This window comes from Lolium rigidum, chromosome 5 (genome assembly GCF_022539505.1).
Source record: "Lolium rigidum isolate FL_2022 chromosome 5, APGP_CSIRO_Lrig_0.1, whole genome shotgun sequence".
Taxonomy (NCBI): Eukaryota; Viridiplantae; Streptophyta; class Magnoliopsida; order Poales; family Poaceae; genus Lolium; species Lolium rigidum.
This window is the reverse complement of record NC_061512.1, coordinates 134,102,826-134,122,627: the sequence shown is the minus strand read 5'-3', so window position 1 is coordinate 134,122,627 and position 19,802 is coordinate 134,102,826.

Genomic DNA, 19,802 nt, shown 5'->3' with positions numbered 1-19,802 from the left:
CTCTCTAGTCTTCCCCATCCTGGCGACTGCGTGCACATCCGTCCAGGAGAGCAGGCCTCCGAAACCCCGTCCGTTGAGATCCTGCACCGGCAGACGGGCGATAAGGTTTTTGGGGAGCGTTTCGGCGCGACTGCTCGCTGTTGTTCGTGCTCTTCTTCGCCGATTCGACTGCTTCATCAACAGATCCAACTACACCATGGGCGACATCAACAATTCCCATGGTGGTGGTGCTGCTGCTGGTGCGACCTTCCCGGTCGCGATGTAAATGATTTTTTTCTCATACCTTGCACTGCTACTTGTTCCATGTTCATATCTGTTGCATGTGCTTAGTCTGATATGTGTGGTTAAGTATGCTTATGCATCTGTCATGTTGTTTTTGGTAATTAATCTCACGCAAAAAATGCCTAATAATCTAACACATATCGTGGCGCACGTGCTTACCAAAATTATGGTGCGTCTTGCAAAGATTGAGCATGCTTAATTATTAATCGAGCTCCAAACATGCGAGAATTAGTCGGCATCATGCATGGTTGCAGGAGAGCTAATTAAGCCGAACCACTCATGTTTACCCTTTAACTAGCCATGAAAGTGGTCGTGGCCTCGTGGTATGGCAGCAGGACTGTCCGAGAATTTGACTAATCCTCTTTAGTCGTCTACTTAATCTAGCATCAAAAGTGTGCACGGAAACTCAGGCACACGTAAGATCGGTCAACGAACCGTGTTTGCCGTGTATTCACACGTAAAATAATCTCCCATGCTTTGAAAAATCGCTTAAAACAAAACAAACTTTCTTATTTCAAGTGACGTATAGTATAGTCCATCCAGTGACCGCACCTATGGACCATACCAGATTGGTAACCAATAAGGCCGTGTTTGGTAGCTTGCATTCGACTTGGCTCGCATCGGACCAACAATTTTTTAGCTCGTTTGGTTGCCTGGTCCGAGCCGCGTTGTTGCACGAACAGGTTCTTAAAGCACCGTCGGGCCAGGACCTGGAGGAGCGCCCGGTTCGGCAGTTTCCAGCGGTGCAGGCAAATCTCCACGGCGGCTGATGCAAAAGGAAATCTTCGACGCACGCGCGGAGACGAGAATGGAGATGACGGGAGCTGCGGCGCATCGGTGAAAAGCGAAAAGGGGGCGGGAAGGACTCCGTCACCTCCCGCCGCGCCCCATGGCCTATTTCTACCCCCTCCTCCACTCTCCCCCCAAATTTCGAGCTCTTGCTCTCGTCGGCAAGCAGGTAAGAGGCACATGCATCTCCGATCGGCGACGGTTGCAGCAGCGGCGAGTACATCTGGCTGCTTCATCTACTTCCTGGTGCAACGCATCTTCACCTCCGGCGATGACTGTAAGGCATCCCTTATCCCGGTACCGTGGTAATGTTTAGATCTAGGTTAGGAGTTGTCAGATCTTGTCTAGGATTTGGTCTTGTAGCAGGGGTTAGTTCGGATTGTGGTGAGGTATCATGATCTTGCTAGGGTTCGACTTTTTCGGTTGCTTGTTTGTCCCAAATATGCTCACCTACCATGATCTTGCAAGGATTTGTGCTCTTCACAGTTGCAATGAACTGCTTGTCTGATTTAGGATGATTGTTGGTATGGTTTGTGCTATTTACATGTCTTTTCTTCCAAGTAGATTCACATTATTGATGGTGCTTATCGTAACGCCGATTTCACGCTGTTGGGGAACCCCAAGAGGAAGTTATGATGTCCCAAACGCTTGTTAATAGGTTAGTGCCGAAAATCATGTAAAAATGCAACGAAGTGTAAGCAAAACATATATCAACTGGTGTAAAACAAGCATGGAGTATTAAAAATTATAGATACGTTTGAGACGTATCAGTTATATGTACTACGATGTGTGTATGACTCCTTCTGTGATGACTTTAGCCCGGCGCTTGTCTGCGTTGGGGACTCTCATATCCCTTCGCAAGTTCCCGATTCACAACCCGCCTATGACACCAAGGTGGCGGTCACCCCTCTGCCGTCCGTCAGTGGGCCTGTTGCTGACCTGGTGGCTCATGTAGCGGTAGAGGTCGCGGCTAGATTCGCTACCACAAAGAAGAACAAGAACCGCGGGGAAGCGAACATGGCCTTGAAGTCCGGGTAGAAAGGGACTGCCACCATGAAATGGCTTCCATTCATGTCCAGCTTCATGTTGGAGAAGATGTGCGGCTTGATCATCTGACTGCTGTGGCGAAGGACCTTTTTGACCACTGTGGTGTCTCCGTGTGTTCCACTCACGTGTGCAACCACCTGAGGAAGTGGAGGCAGATGTGGCTCACCATTAGCAGGCTCCGCGATCTAAGCGGGACTCAGTGGTGCGAGGATACCAAATGCATCATCCTTGAGGGTGAGCACTACTGCGAGAACGTCGCGCTGAGCACGCTCAGTCCACCTCACTAACTCTTTTGATCTGCCACTAGCAGAACTAACATCATTGTCGCTTCATATCGTAGGATCACCAAAAGGACGCAGAGTTCCTGAATGTGCCCATTGCCAACTACGATGAGATGCATACCATCTTCTCTTTCGGCCTCGCCACCGGCAAGTACGCCATGTGATCCAGTGAGCCCCTAGGCTCGGCTGCAACAATTCCTTCACCTGAGGATGCTGAAACCCAGGAGTCCGACACGGTCAACCTCGATGGGCCACCTGAGAAGTCTGTCGACGCGCCTGAGAAGGTGACCGCCAGCAAGAGGAAGAGAGGCACCTTCGCCGACGACGAGCTGGTGGCCTTCACCAACATGACTGTTGATGTGAAGGACGCCGCACATGCCATCAGGGACAACAAGCCCGCGGACATGCACCCTGACGTGTACAATGCGGTCATGGACATGCTTGGCTTCGCCGAGAATGATCTCATGGCCACCCTGAGCCACCTCGTCGACCACAAGGCCCAGGGTTCCAGCTTCGTCGGCATGATCGAGCCACACCGCGTCCTCTGGCTGAGGAACTACCTTGGCAAGTACCACTCAAAGGTGTAGTGGTGCCCTTGAGGGGGTGGTTTAGGGATGCATGCATGGAGCTGGTGATGATGATGATGTAAATTCTAGCAGTAGCTAGGGATGAAAAACATTTGATGGCCCCTTTTGTAACTATGATGAGGTGGTATATACTAACCCCTCAGGTGATGGTGAACTTGCGGTGTTAGGATGACACCCACTTTTGTTGCGGTGGTATGATGACACCATGGTAGTGTAGGATTAACTTGTGATCCACTTTTGGAATGATCATGCCCCTGTTAGTTTATCATTTGCTGTCAACACTTGTGTTGTTCTATTGCTCTTTTCTGAATTGATTCATGGTTGTGATCGATTACCTGTTCTTCTTATGCCGTGCTAGTGGTATGTGGTGTTCCGCGGACGGGTTCGTAGAATCTACATCTTATGGAGAGTCTGTCAAGACCAGGTCAGTGGCTACTCCAACAACAGCTACCGAGGGTATGAAACATTGGAGGAGGCACAACAAGAGTACCTCACCTTCCTGGAAGAGGAGCTCCTAGAAGATCAGGCCATCGACGAGGCAGTGCCATTAGCGTAGCTGCCGCCGCAGGAAGTACATGCTCTACAATATACCTGGCCATGGGCAGTGATGACCCACAAGTATAGGGGTGTATCGTAGTATCTTCGATAAGTAAGAATGTCGATCCCAACGAGGAGCAGAAGGTGTTGACAAGCAGTTTCGATGAAGGATTCACTGTAAATGCTCACAGACAAGTATTCATGGGGTTTTGATGTAACAGATGAACAAAGTACGAGTAAGTAAAGTGCGAGAGTAATAATTGCAGCGAGTGGCCCAATCCTTTTTAGCACAAAGGACAAGCCGGTTTGTTTACTTATAATGACCAAACGTTCTCGAGGACACACGGGATTTTAGTCTAGTGCTTGCGCTTCATACAGCTGATTAATCTTCATTGTTTTGATAAGTGTTGTGTGGGTGAACCTATGCTAATGTACTGCCCTTCCTAGGACTAATACATACTTGTGATTATACCCCTTGCAAGCGTCCGCAAATACAAGAAAGTAATTAAGATAAATCTAACCACAGCCTTAAACTCTGAGATCCTGCGATCCCTCCTGCACCGATATACCAACGGGGGCTCAGGTTTCTGTCACTCCGGCAACCCCGCAAATGGCAAACGAGTACAAGATGCATTCCCCTAGGCCCATAAATGGTGAAGTGTCGCGTAGTCGACGTTCACACGACACCACTAGAAGAATAACACCACAACTTAAATATCATAACATTGAATACTACTCAACCATGATTCACTACTAACATTTAGACTTCACCCATGTCCTCAAGAACTAAACGAACTACTCACGAGACATCATATGGAACATGATCAGAGGTGATATGATGATGAATAACAATCTGAACATAAACCTTGGTTCAATGGTTTCACTCAATAGCATCAATAACAAGTAGAAATCAACACCGGGAGAGTTTCCCCTATCAAACAATCAAGATCAAACCCAAATTGTTACAGCGGTGACGAGGTGCAGCGGTGGAGATGGCGGTGATGATGATGGAGATGATGACGATGGTGATGGAGATGATGTCCAGCTCGATGACGGTGACGATGGCGTCGATTTCCCCCTCCGGGAGGGAATTTCCCCGGCGGATTCCTGCCCGCCGGAGAGCTCTTTTCTCTCTGGTGTTCTCCGCCCCGCAGAGGCGGATGTGACTCTTCGCGGCTATCCTCCGTGGCTTAGGTTTTCGGGACGAAGACGTACGCGAAGAAAAGGAGGCAAGAGAGGGCTGTGGGCCCCCTCCTCACAGGGCGGCGCGGCCAGGCCTTGGGCCGCGCCGGCCTATGAGGTGGGCCCACCTCGGGTCCCCTCGGCTCCCCCTTCTGGCTCCCTTCGACTTCTGGAAAAATAGGAATTTTCATATAATTTCCGTCAACTGTTGATCTTCCGAAATATTGCGTCCTGACGGTGCTTTTTCCAGCGGAATCCTGGCTCCGGTGCGCGATCTCCAAATAATCATGAAATATGCAAAATAGATGAAATAACATAAGTATCATCTCCAAATATGAAATATATCAATGAATAGCAGCAAATTATGATATAAAATAGTGATGCAAAATGGACGTATCAACTCCCCCCAAGCTTAGACTTCGCTTGTCCCCAAGCGAAACTGAGCTCAGTAAACAAGACCACATTTTTATGGAGTGAAGAGTCGATAAATAAAATACGGACAAGAAGCATCATATTAATTCACACAAGACATAATAGTGAACAACTTCCTCATATAATTCAACTTGAAGCAAGTAAAAGGAAATCACAAGTAAAGGTGCATAGAAAATCATAATTGGTGATGGCAAACTTCGTTCTTGGTCAAAGAACAGTTAACAGATTATACTTATCTATCGAGCGGAGCCCTTATATTAAAGCTTATATAGCACAACTTGCATACTCAATCATAATAATCTCCTCATAATCATTGATAATCTTCAAAGCTATATTCATCAGATAAAACTTGTACTAAACAAGGAAGAATAAAAGGCATGATTAAATATATCACAATATAGATGGTTGGATCACAACAACTCAAATGCTTGCTTAAGATGGAGGGAAATAGGTTTACTGACCCAACATAAAGTAAAAGATAGGCCCTTCGCAGAGGGAAGCATGGATTAAATCATGTGCTAGAGCTTTTCAAGTTTTGAAATCATATAGAGAGCAATAAAGTAAAGTTTTGAGGGGTGTTTGTTGTTGTCAACGACTGGTAGCGGGTACTCTAACCCCCTTGCCAGACAAACTCTCAAAGAGCGGCTCCCATAAAGTTTTCTTTTTGGTTGACACTCCTTCCAACCTTTGCTTTCACAACCATGGCTAACCGAATCCTCGGGTGCCTGCCAACGATCTCATACCATGAAGGAGTGTCTTTTTATTTTAGTTTTATTTAGATGACACTCCTCCCCACCTTTGCTTTCTCAAGCCATGGCTAACCGAATCCTCGGGTGCCGTCCAATCAATCACATAGCATGGAGGAGTGTCTATTTGTAAAATTACGAAAGTTAATTAATTTGGGACTGGGAACCCCATTGCCAGCTCTTTTTGCAAAATTATTGGATAAGTGGATGAAGCCACTAGTCCATTGGTGAAAGTTGCCAAACAAGATTGAAAGACAAACACCACATACTTCCTCATGAGCTATAAAACATTGACACAAATAAGGAGTAATAAAGTCTTGAATTGTTTAAAGGTAGCACATGAAGTATTTACTTGGAGTGGCAGGAAATACCACATAATAGGTAGTTATAGTGGACACACATGGCATGGGTTTTGGTTTAAAGGTTTGGATGCACGAGAAGCATTCCCTCTCAGTACAGGTCTTTGGCTAGCAAGGTTAATTAGCAAGCATAAGAGTTGAGGGAAACAAACAAATATACATGTGATAGAGACAATCATGCATCTTACTTGTAAGCACAAACAATTTTAACTTCAGAATACTAAGCTAAGAACTAACAAGAAAGATAATAACATATCTACATGTATTTCCTCTTCTCTACTTAGAACTCAAAATGTTGTTGCTATTGACCAATGCTAAGTTTGCCAAAACCAAATAGATTTACTCAATGATCCCAAAGTGATACCAATACTTAACAACAAGATCAATCATATAATAGAGATTGCAAACTAAAATAAGATGTGCAATATGTAAATGATAAAACTTCTCATTAATATTTCATAACGATAACTCACACCAAGGGATACATAGATAACCACTAAAGAGAGATACTTCCATACCGCAACACATCTTATATGATAACTTCCCTACTCATGATATGACACTACTTGATAATATAAAGTAAAAGATAGTGATGATGTGATACCACGGCACTCCCCCAAGCTTGGAACAAACCAAGGGGATGCCAATACCGATGATGAATTACTCCTTTGGTGGTGATGGTGATGCCTTGACAAGCTTCACAACAAGCTCCTGAAGCTCATCAATCTTGTACATGAGGTTGCAGATCATCTTCGAGTTATGCTCGACGCGGTTAAGAAGTATGTCCGAAGGCGAGTCCCAACTCTTGGAGTTATTTCCCCACTCTTCAGTTTCAGGCTTCACCCTTCCTGCAGTGTTAGAACGATCTATATCTCAATTGCTAGGCAATGCTGCCTTGGGAGTCCTTTCAATTTGATTATTGTAAATTAGATTGCGGAAGGGGTGATGAGTGCCTGGAGAAGATGTATTTGGAGCTAGGTAGTGACGTGGAAGTCTTCCTCCGGTGCGAATTCTTGCGCTCTTCTTTGCATTAAAAGGGTTCTCCACCACCTCGATGCTTGCAATGGTAGCACGCGGGTATGCGCGCGAGTCTTCCTCCACTTCTTCTTCATTTTCCTCCTTGACGCTCTCGTCCACCTCTTTCCACTCGGGATCTTGAATATCTTCCTCCATAGGCTCCTTGTCTTTGTTGTTGGAGACCATGGTGCTTCTAGATTGAAAATAGATCCTGGCAGAAACAGCTCGAAACAAAACACGTCGAGAAAACGATATACAGACCTCCAGGGGTCCGGGGAATTATATAGCAGTAATTTTTACGTCAGAAGGAAAGTACCAGATCGAACAAGAGTCGGAGGGGGACAACGAGGCGGTGTCCTCATAGGGCGGCGCGACCAGGCTGGGGCCCGCGCCGGCCTATGGGGGCACGCCCTCGTGCGTCTCCTCCACTCCGTTTCGATCTCGTAATTTTTCATATTTTCCAAAAACAGCAAAAACATTGTTCAGAAAGTAAATCACGGACTTTTTATTACCGATCATCGTTACCTATTCAAAGTCGAACTCTGCGAGATTCGTCAACTTGACCTTTGATGTAAGCTTCCGGAGTTACCACTTGGATAATATCAACATCTTCATTATAAGAATCTCCAGAGATATAATGCTTGAGTCTCTGCCCATTCACTACTTGTGTGGCATTACCTTGAAGAGAGCTAATTTTAATTGCTCCTGATCGATAAACCTCATCAATGACATATGGTCCTTCCCATTTTGAGAGTAATTTCCCTGCAAAGAATCTAAGACGAGACCGATACAATAGGACTTTGTCCCCAACATTCAATTCTCTTTTGATAATTCTTCTATCATGCCATTTCTTAACTTTCTCCTTAAAGAGTTTAGCATTTTCATATGCTTCACTTCTCCATTCATCTAAAGAACTCAATTGCAACAACCTCTTATCACCGGCTAGTTTAGGATCTTTGTTTAGTTCTCTAACAGCCCAATAAGCTTTGTGCTCTAATTCTAAAGGTAAATGACAAGCTTTTCCATAAACCAATTTATAAGGCGACATACCCATGGGATTTTTATAAGCAGTTCTATAAGCCCATAGTGCGTCCTTCAATTTAATAGCCCAGTTCTTTCTAGTTTTATTAACGATCTTTTGCAAGATAGACTTAATCTCTCTATTTGATAGTTCTACTTGCCCACTAGTTTGAGGATGATAAGCGGAAGCAATTCTATGATTAATACCATACTTAGCAAGAGTTTTTCTAAAACCTCCATGAATAAAATGAGAACCTCCATCAGTCATAATATATCTAGGTACTCCAAATCTTGGAAAAATAATATCTAAAAGCATTTTTAAAGAAGTCTCACCATCAACACTTTTTGTGGGTATAGCTTCTACCCATTTAGTAACATAATCAACAACGACAAGTATATGAGTGTTACCTTCTGAAGAAGGGAAAGGACCCATGAAGTCGAATCCCCAACAATCGAATGGTTCAATAACAAGAGTATAATTTATAGGCATTTCATTGCGTCTAGAGATATTACCAACCCTTTGACATTCATCACAAGATAAAATAAACTTCCTTGCATCTTTGAAGATTGGCCAATAAAAACCTGATTGTAGAACCTTTTGTGCGGTTCTATCTCCGGCGTGATGTCCTCCATAAGCACTACCATGATATTTACTCAATATCTCCTGTTGTTCATATTCAGGAACACATCTTCGCATAATACCATCTACTCCTTCTTTATATAGGTGTGGGTCATCCCAAAAATAATGCCTCAAGTCATAAAAGAATTTCCTCCTTTGCTTGAGCTGAAAAGGTTGGAGGCAAGTACTTGGATACAATAAAGTTAGCATAATCAGCATACCAAGGGCTATCTCGCGAGTTTACCTTTATTACAGCCAATTGTTCATTTGGAAAACTATCATTAACAGGAACAGGATCATAAACAATATTTTCCAATCTAGACAAATTATCAGCGACATGATTATCAGCACCTTTCCTATCTATAATATGCAAATCAAATTCTTGCAAAAGAAGTACCCATCTAATAAGCCTTGGCTTAGCATCTTTCTTTGTCATAAGGTATCTAATTGCAGCATGATCAGTATGAATTGTAACTTTTGAATCAATAATATAGGATCTAAACTTATCACAAGCAAAAACTACGGCTAACAATTCTTTTTCAGTTGTAGCATAATTTCTTTGAGCAGCATCAAGAGTTTTGCTAGCATAATGAATAACATTTAATTTTTTATCTACTCGCTGTCCAAGAACAGCGCCTACAGCAAAATCACTAGCATCACACATAATTTCAAAAGGCAAATTCCAATCAGGAGGTTCAACTACAGGAGCAGTTGTTAATGCTTTCTTTAGAGTTTCAAAAGCTTCCTTACAATCATCATAAAAAACAAAAGGTACATCTTTTTGGAGAAGATTACTAAGAGGCTTTGAAATCTTGGAGAAATCTTTAATAAATCTCCTATAAAACCCAGCATGACCAAGAACACTACGAATACCTTTAACATCCCTCGGATAGGGCATCTTCTCAATTGCTTCAACTTTAGCTCTATCAACTTCAATACCTCTCTCGGAAATTTTATGTCCCAATACAATTCCTTCATTAACCATGAAGTGGCATTTCTCCCAATTAAGAACAAGGTTAGTTTCTTCACATCTCTGCAAAACTTTATCGAGGTTTCGCAAGCAATTATCAAAAGAATTTCCATAGACAGAAAAATCATCCATGAATACCTCTACAATACTCTCGCAAAAGCCATGAAAAATAGCAGACATGCATCTTTGAAAAGTAGCAGGAGCATTACATAAACCAAAAGGCATACGCCTATGAGCATAAGTTCCATAGGGACAAGTGAAAGTGGTTTTCTCTTGATCTTTAGTTTTAACAGCAATTTGTGAAAACCCAGAATAACCATCAAGAAAGCAAAAATGAGTATTTTTAGACAACCTTTCTAGCATTTGATCAATAAAGGGTAAAAGGTAATGACCTTTCTTAGTAACTTTATTAACTTTTCGAAAATCAATGCACATTCTATACCCTACAACTACTCTTTGAGGGATGAGCTCATCATTATCATTAGGTACAACAGTCATTCCTCCTTTCTTAGGAACACAATGCACAGGACTAACCCATCTACTATCTGCAATAGGATATATAATACCAGCTTCAAGAAGTTTTAATACCTCATTCCTTACCACCTCCTTCATCTTCGGAATTAGACGACGTTGATGTTCAACAACGAGCTTTGCATCATCTTCCATATTAATAGCATGTTGGCAAATAGAGGGAGAAATCCCCTTCAAATCATCAAGAGTGTAGCCAATAGCTCCTCGGTGTTTCTTCAATATTTCTAATAACCTTTCTTCCTCAATCTCTGAAAGCTTAGAACTAATAATAACAGGATATATTTTCTTATCATCAATATGAGCATACTTAAGATTATCAGGCAATGGTATTAAATCGAAAATAGGATCTTCCTTTGGTGGTGGTGTTGTACCTAGATCTTCAACCGGCAAGTCATGTTTAAGAATAGGTTGACGAAGGAAAATTTCATCAAGCTCATTTCTTTCTTCCCTAAAGACTTCACTCTCACTATTCTCCAAATGTTGCTGCAAAGGATTATTAGCAGCAAGAGCAATAGACGCACACTGTTCAACTCTAAAATCATTATTAGGCAAATCAGCTTTATAAGGGGTTTTGGCAAATTTAGAGAAGTTAAACTCATAAGATTCACCAGCAAATTTAGTCAAAATTTTCTCTTTCTTGCAATCTATAATAGCTCCACAAGTATTTAGAAAAGGTCTACCAAAAATGATAGGACAATACTTACTAGCAGCAGAACCAAGTACCAAAAAGTCAGCAGGATATTTAATCTTACCACATAGAACTTCCACATCTCGAACAATACCAATTGGAGAGATAGTTTCTCTATTAGCTAGCCGAATAACCACATCAATATCTTCAAGTTCACAAGAACCAATTTCGTGCATAATCTCCGTGTAAAGCTCATAAGGAATAGCACTAATACTTGCACCAATATCACATAAACCATAATAACAATGATCACCAATTCTAACAGATAGCATAGGAACACTAGCTTGTTTGGACTTATTAGGATGTGAAACAATATTAGAGGCATCTTCACAGAAAATAATATGACCATCCTCCACATTTTCAGGCACAAGATATTTAATAATTGCAACAGCAGGTTCAACTTTTATTTGTTCTTCAGGTTCTATAGGTTTCTTTTCACTTTTATGAACCGCACTATTTATAACAGAGTACTCCTTCATTTTAGCAGGAAAAGGAGTTTTTTCAATATAAGCTTCAGGAATAACATGATCAACAGTTTCAATTACAACACATTTGTTTATAGATGAATCAATTTTATCTTTATACGGTTCATGATACTTATCAAAATTCTTCTTAGGCAATTCATAATGAGAGGCAAAAGCTTTATAAAGATTTGCAACTACTTGAGAATCAAGACCATAAGTAGCACTAATATTACGAAATTTATCAGTATCCATAAAAACCTCAATGCATTTATAATCAAAGTTTATACCTGACTCTCTATCTTTGTCGTTCTCCCATCCTTCAGTATTCTCTTGGATCCGATCAAGAAGGTCCCTTTTAAAATCTTCTTTGTTGCGTGTAAATGATCCAGAACAAGAAGTATCCAGCAAAGTCTTATCTTGAAAAGACAATCTTGCATAGAAATTATCAATAATAATATTACCAGGAAGCTCATGAATGGGGCATTTGAGCATTAAAGACTTCAATCTCCCCCAAGCTTGGGAAATACTCTCTCCTTCATGAGGCCAAAAATTATATATGTGATTCCGATCTTTGTGAATTTCACTTGGAGGATAGAATTTGGAATAAAATAAAGGCACAATGTCCTCCCAATCAAGAGAATCCCTATTCTTCAGCAATTTATACCGGTCTGCGCTGCTTTACCGGACAGCGATATAGAGAATAGTTTCTTTCTAACTTCATCCATAGCAATACCTGCACATTTGAATAACCCACATAATTCATGTAAAAACAGTAAATGATCACCGGGATGGACAGTTCCATCCCCTTCATAGCGGTTATCCATAACACGTTCAATAATTTTCATAGGTATTTTATATGGTATTACTTCCTCACCTGGCGCCTCATCCACTACCGTTGCAGTAGTAGTAGATTTCCCAAATAGAAATTGAAGAGAAGATCTCTCCATAATGACTTATAGCGAGCATGCGAAATAAAATCAGCACAACGAGTAAGGTTTTCCTTACCAATTCCACTTACCAATAGCGCTTCACTCCCCGGCAACGGCGCCAGAAAATAGTCTTGATGACCCACAAGTATAGGGGGTGTATCGTAGTATCTTCGATAAGTAAGAATGTCGATCCCAACGAGTAGCAGAAGGTGTTGACAAGCAGTTTCGATGAAGGATTCACTGTAAATGCTCACTGACAAGTATTCAGGGGGTTTTGATGTAACAGATGAACAAAGTACGAGTAAGTAAAGTGCGAGAGTAATAATTGCAGCGAGTGGCCCAATCCTTTTTAGCACAAAGGACAAGCCGGTTTGTTTACTTATAATGACCAAACGTTCTCGAGGACACACGGGATTTTAGTCTAGTGCTTTCGCTTCATACAGCTGATTAATCTTCATTGTTTTGATAAGTGTTGTGTGGGTGAACCTATGCTAATGTACTGCCCTTCCTAGGACTAATACATACTTGTGATTATACCCCTTGCAAGCGTCCGCAAATACAAGAAAGTAATTAAGATAAATCTAACCACAACCTTAAACTCTAAGATCATGCGATCCCTCCTGCATCGATATACCAACGGGGGTTCAGGTTTCTGTCACTCCGGCAACCCCGCAATTGGCAAACGAGTACAAGATGCATTCCCCTAGGCCCATAAATGGTGAAGTGTCGTGTAGTCGACGTTCACACGACACCACTAGAAGAATAACACCATAACTTAAATATCATAACATTGAATACTACTCAACCATGATTCACTACTAACATTTAGACTTCACCCATGTCCTCAAGAACTAAACGAACTACTCACGAGACATCATATGGAACATGATCAGAGGTGATATGATGATGAATAACAATCTGAACATAAACCTTGGTTCAATGGTTTCACTCAATAGCATCAATAACAAGTAGAAATCAACACCGGGAGAGTTTCCCCTATAAAACAATCAAGATCAAACCCAAATTGTTACAGCGGTGACGAGGTGCAGCAGTGGAGATGGCGGTGATGATGATGGAGATGATGACGATGGTGATGGAGATGATGTCCAGCTCGATGACGGTGACGATGGCGTCGATTTCCCCCTCCGGGAGGGAATTTCCCCGGCGGATTCCTGCCCGCCGGAGAGCTCTTTTCTCTCTGGTGTTCTCCGCCCCGCAGAGGCGGCTGTGACTCTTCGCGACTATCCTCTGTGGCTTAGGTTTTCGGGACGAAGACGTACGCGAAGAAAAGGAGGCGAGAGAGGGCTGTGGGCCCCCTCCTCACAGGGCGGCGCGGCCAGGCCTTGGGTCAAAGATTACATCATCGCCTTCCTCATCGTGGTGATCGTGATGATCTTATTCTTTTGAGTGGTGTCTGATCGTATGTAACATACTATGGCATGGTAATCTCATCCTATTGAATTGTGGTAAGGATATGGAAGTGTGGTTTGAGCAACCAAATAGCTGATTCATGTTTTCCTGCATGCAAGTTGGGCTGGAAACATGCAACCAAACGATGGGGCTTGGCTTCCTTCTCCGGCGCATAAAAGGCCGCCCAGGCTACCAAACGAGCCGCGTTTCATGGTCCATGGCCCATTCGCGACGCGCAAGGAGACCCATCTCGCTGGCGCAGTGGTCCAAGAATCCCATGCAGGCTAACAAACACGACTAGAACCTACAGATCGCAAGTTCGAACCCATAGGTAGGCTGTTTCCTAACTAGCCATGCCGGGCTAGCCCATGGGCCAGACCGGGCCTGTACCGACCTTTTTTCACATGCGGAGGGCCACCACACGACAACCTTTTTTTGTGTGCTGCGGGCCACAGGCCAAAGCCCGGCCCGTTGGCCAGGTTTGGATGCCAATATATAATCTGGCCGCTAGGGACGCCAGAAATCACTTGTATCCCTATTAACTTGGTTGATGAATAAAAGCTCCCTTTCCCTCAAAAAAATAAATAAATAATGGAAACGCTGTTAAATCTGAAAAAAAACCAAACGAAGCAGTCAAAAAGCCCCCAAACGAAGCGTACAAAACCAAAAGAACAAAGGATTGTGCTACACAGTGGCGCAGCATATTTTGCGTGGCATGCGGCGGCAGCTGGCGGGACGGGGCTACCTCTGGAATTTTGCTACAAAGCCCTACCATCCGCTGACTGGACAGCTCACGCAAGTTGAGACGCGCACAAACCAGACTCCGCGTGTAAAAAAATATTGCTACGTCGTTTTTTTTTGATAGCAACATGTACTTTATTGATCAAGCAACCATAGAGTCTTTACAGATAGCATCCCGAATACACTCGGGAGGCACACCACACCTAATTGACACACTAGAGTAATCACAGAATGAGCTAAAACATGCGCTGCAACATTCTGCAAGCGGTAAACATGAGTAATGGAACTATATTGGAAAGAAGAGAGCAACCTCTTGATATCTTCGATCACAGACCCACAAGCTGATCAGTCCTTTCCAGGCGAATTCACACGCTGGACCACCGAAAGACAATCACTTGCGCAGATAAAGTTGTCAAAGCCTTCCCCTCTCGCAAAGGAGAGAGCGCACCTGATCGCCATTGCTTCCGCCATCTCTGGGAATGTGACATTTGGGAACTTGTCGCAGCACGCGTCAGAGCTTGGTTTGCAGAGGATGTGGCTTTGCAGATTTTACAGCTGCCAATTAGCCGTCACAGCGATGAAGATTTCCTCTCGTGGCCGCATACCAGACATGGTGGTTATTCCGTCCGATCGGCTTATAATCTGGCCCGTCATGAAGCTGTCCATGTGGAACGTAGCCGCCAGGGCCGGGGCATGTCTTCGGAGGTCGGCGATGAGGAGAAAAGCTGGAAGGCATTGTGGGCTATTCAGGCGCCAGGGAAGATGCATATCACTCTTTGGCGTTTCGCTCATAATTGTCTTCCAAGTGGTCAGCAATTCCAGAGACGGCAGGTGCCCTCTTCAACTGCATGTATACATTGCTCTGTTGAAGAAAGCGTCGAACATGCTTTGTTGTTCTGCCCTTTTGCTCGTGCAGTTTGGGATGGTGTGAAGGAACACATTGGAATCCAGCTCAATCGTAGGAGTTTCACCTCCCCTAAATTGTGGCTTTTTGACTTTCTGGCTCGGTGCACTAAAGAACAAGCCACTACTCTCGCTGCGACGTTCTGGCATGTGTGGGACACGAGGAACAAGCTGCGAGAAGAAGGCGGTGTTGTTAATCCATCAGGGGTAGCCAGAAGGGTGATTGCCTATGTCGATATGATTCAGACACATATGTACCAGTCTTGTACCAGCCCCAGGCGGGAGACCTCTTCAGCAGCATCTTGGTCTCCGCCGATGGAAGGTACTTTGATGATTAATGTCGACGCGGCTTTGTTCTCTTCCTCCCAAAGTATGGGGGTCGTTGTCCTACTGCTAGGCCGCTGCAAGCTTCTCTCACGCACGAGGGAATAGCATTTCACACCACTTGTTGGAGCTAAAGTTGCACAAAACCACAACTACAGTTAATTGTGGCACAAAACACCACTTTTTCATGCAATTCTTTGCAGAGAACGTAATAGTACTGATTAAGAAACCTAATAGGCCATTAACAAATCGGACACACTATCACGAGTCCAAGCCAAGCTCAATGTGACCAAACTGGTCTGCTAAATTCATCAACAGTTAAGCACACATGTTTCACACAACAGTTTGTACAAATTTGAAAACACTACAGGAAAACGCTTCTACGCCGACGGTACTTGTTGTCGGCATAGCGCACAAAACCGTCGGCACAATCCTATGCTGACGGTCACCATTGGCCCACCACCCTTGGCAAAGCATGTGACGGCACAACAGAAGAACCGTCGGCATAGACCAACTATGCTGACGGGTTTCTTTGGCCGTCAGCACAAATGTTGCCGTTAGGGCTCCACCACTAACAGACGGGGGTAACAGCGTAGGACCTATGCCAACGGTCATAGGTTGGCCACGTGATAGGCGCTGACACCCTCGTGCACGCCTCGCCTGCAGGAGCTATTCCGACGGTCTGGTGCTGGTGGTTCCAGGCGCAACAGGGAGGGAGCTATGCCGATGGTTCATACAGACACATACACCCGTCACCTTGATCACAGGAGAAACACACACTTCACCGCCGAGAACATCATCACTACAAAATGAAAGACAACACCAATTTAACATGGATATTCGTGGAAGTCAAAGTCCATGAGTGAAAAAATGATCAAATTCATGCGTGGATAGTTTGGTAGGGAACTAACCAGCTGCGGCGAGTGTCGGCGGGACTCACGGCTCTCACCATGGGTCAAGCGACAGGGAGAGGCGCCGGCGGAGTGACCAGGACTCAGAAATGTTTCGTCTCCAAATTTCGTTATCTTCCTGTCGGTCAAACCCTCACCAAAAGGCTGAAACAAAACTAGCACTGCAGACGAATCTTACCCGTAGCACGTCGGCCACGCCCCTGTCGCTGACTCGGTTGGAGGATGGTTCGAGTCCGAACCAGTCAATGTCTGCTTCTGCGGCTCCAAATACTTCATGGTCGGCGGGAGGGGGGGGTACTCCTCCGGCTCCTCCATCCCGCCCGCCGAAGCTGTGGATAGCTGCCCCTATTGAGGGTTTGCTATCGAGCGGAACAGATGAAAGCACAGCCTGGTCGATCGCATTGAGTGGAGGCTGAGCGTGGGTTAGGCCCTAATATGTTAATGGGCTATTAGGCTTTCTAATTAGCATTATTGTGTTCTCTGCAAAGAATAGCATGAAAAAGTGGTGTTCTGTGCAACAACAAACTGAAGTTGTGGTTTTGTGCAACTTCAGCCTCAACAAGTGGTGTGAACTGCTATTCCCTCCTCACGCACGTACAAAAAACTGCCTCTAACTTTGTTTAATATTATCACATGCTTAGCAATCAGGTAAGATGCAGTTGTTGCAGGGACAAAAAAAAATCGTTTTAACGAGATGGTCGCTACGTGAAGACCCAGGAGAAACATGAGTAACCAAAAATTTAGAACCGATTATCAGATTTTTTATGTAGCTATCAGGTTTAAATTAATACACCTACCTGAATTTTCGGGAGCAATTTCCAGATTTTTAAAATTTAACTATCATTTTAAATTTGAACGCCTACCAGCTGGTTTTCTTGAGAGCAATTGCCATTATCTCTGACATGCTGTCACGCAGAGCCGCACAAGGTTGTCTTCTACTAAATACAAACACTGCTTAAAGCATGAGCTATAGTCCATGTCGTCCCTGATCTTTTTTCAGGATTTCCATTGCTGCATGTTCATTGGCTGGCTCCAGAAAAAATTCAACTCGATGTGAAGTACACTTTCTCTCTCTTTTCATATAGATTCCCGATTAATTAGGCATAATTGCAAGATTAGTTATGCATACTGATTGTAAGGTTCAATTGCCAGTTAATTAGTTACAGGTTTCAGATTAATTACGCCTACTTATCAGATTTAATTCTTCCTACTCCCTCAACCGCAGGGTCCAGGACAACTCACGCTCGTGGCTAGATGTGCTCCGTTCTCGTCGGCACACGCATCCACGGCATCACGGCAACCGCACATGACACATGCGACGAGGACGCTGCCATCGCAACATCACACGCACGCCTCCATCTGCTCGTGTGCAGCAGCCTCCCTCGACGCTTGCTCGCCGGCGGCGGCAGCCTCCCCGAAGCTGCTCGGCGACGGATGCCTGCCCAACGACCGACGCCTCCTCCTCCCTCGATGCTAGCTCGCCGGCGGCGGCCTCCCCGACGCATGCTCCGCGGTGGCGACGGCATCCCCAACGCATGTTCCACGGCGGCGGCCTCCTCGAAGCTGCTCCGCGACGGATGCCTCCGCGGAGGCCCAACAACCGGCACCTCCTCCTCCCGCACGTCGGCGGCGGTTGAGCGGACGCCTCCCTGCGGTAGCGACCGGCGCTACTTCTCGCTCTCACCATGGCGAGCGTCACTCCCCTGTGGAAATTTAGAGGGAGAGATTATGGTCCTGTTTGTTTGGGCTTCTGTTTCTACTTTTGAAGCTTTTGAGGTCTAAAAGTAGCAGCCCAAACAAACAAAAACAAATTAAAAATCGCTTTTGCAAAGCGCTTAGAAGAAATGAACGTGACTACCGAAAGCTGAGCGAGAGGTGCTTCCCGAGCTTCCCCCTGCTTCCCGAGCGGTAGTGTTCGAAAATACCCCTACCTCTTCAAGAAAACTTAGATAAAACTAGCAAAATACCCGTGAGTTACTACGAAAAAATATTAAAGTTTGAAATAAATAGGCCCTAATATGAAGGCAACATAATCAATATTCCGACACACCCTCAACTTGGAGGAATACATAAGTGGAAAAGGCTATAAACTCTAGCTCTCCCCGCTTATCATTAAATGTAGTAGCTCCTTTGTCAAGTGATGGTTTCAATAATAATTGATAAGTGTGTTTTATTTGCGAAGGAATAGATTATTAATTTATTTATCTTTTGCATTCTGAACAAAGTGACATGAAACACGTAAGATTGAAAATAGAAACTATAATTATAGTCACTACTACTTTAAAAGACAGAGGTAATAAGAATAGAGAAAGGTCAGCTTTTTTGCTCCATCTCTGCAACAACTATCGTGTTTCCTGACTTGGAATTTACTAATGATGGTACTATGATATATATATATATATCTCATGGCGATGATTGTTGAACTAAAATGTCATGTGACTTTTTTTTTGCTGCGGGGAGCCGGGGATGTTAGTCCTAGGTCCATATGGCAACGGGGACACTAACCACTGGTTATTGCTCAACCATAACCATCCCCGCTAACTGTCATGGGGCCAATTCTTTTACCATCCCCATCCCCATCGGGTAAACAAATAACCATCGGTTAACCATCCCCGCTTTAGCTAGTAACTATGAGCCCAAAATAAAATGACAACATGGTAGAATGACAGGGCTGGCTAGATCAGGAGTTCAGGAAGAAGAAGCGAGCGTTTCGGAGTTGGGATTTGGGGATTACGGCGATTGGAGGTGAGAGGGGAAATTGAGCACAATAGGATTAGGGTTTTCTCGTATCTATACATACCTATCTTGTACCCTAGTGCCACATGTCATCTGCCTAACGGAGATTTCATGGCTATCGGGTATGGATACTGGTAACACAGACCCATCCCCACCTTACCTAATGGGGAATGTTTCCCTCCAATAAAATCCCCACGGGGATGAAGTACTAACCAAAACCATCCCCTAATAGGTGAATTAACCTCCGGGGATCGGGGAATGGGCCCCATTGCCAAATTGAGTCCTAGGGCTAGGGGA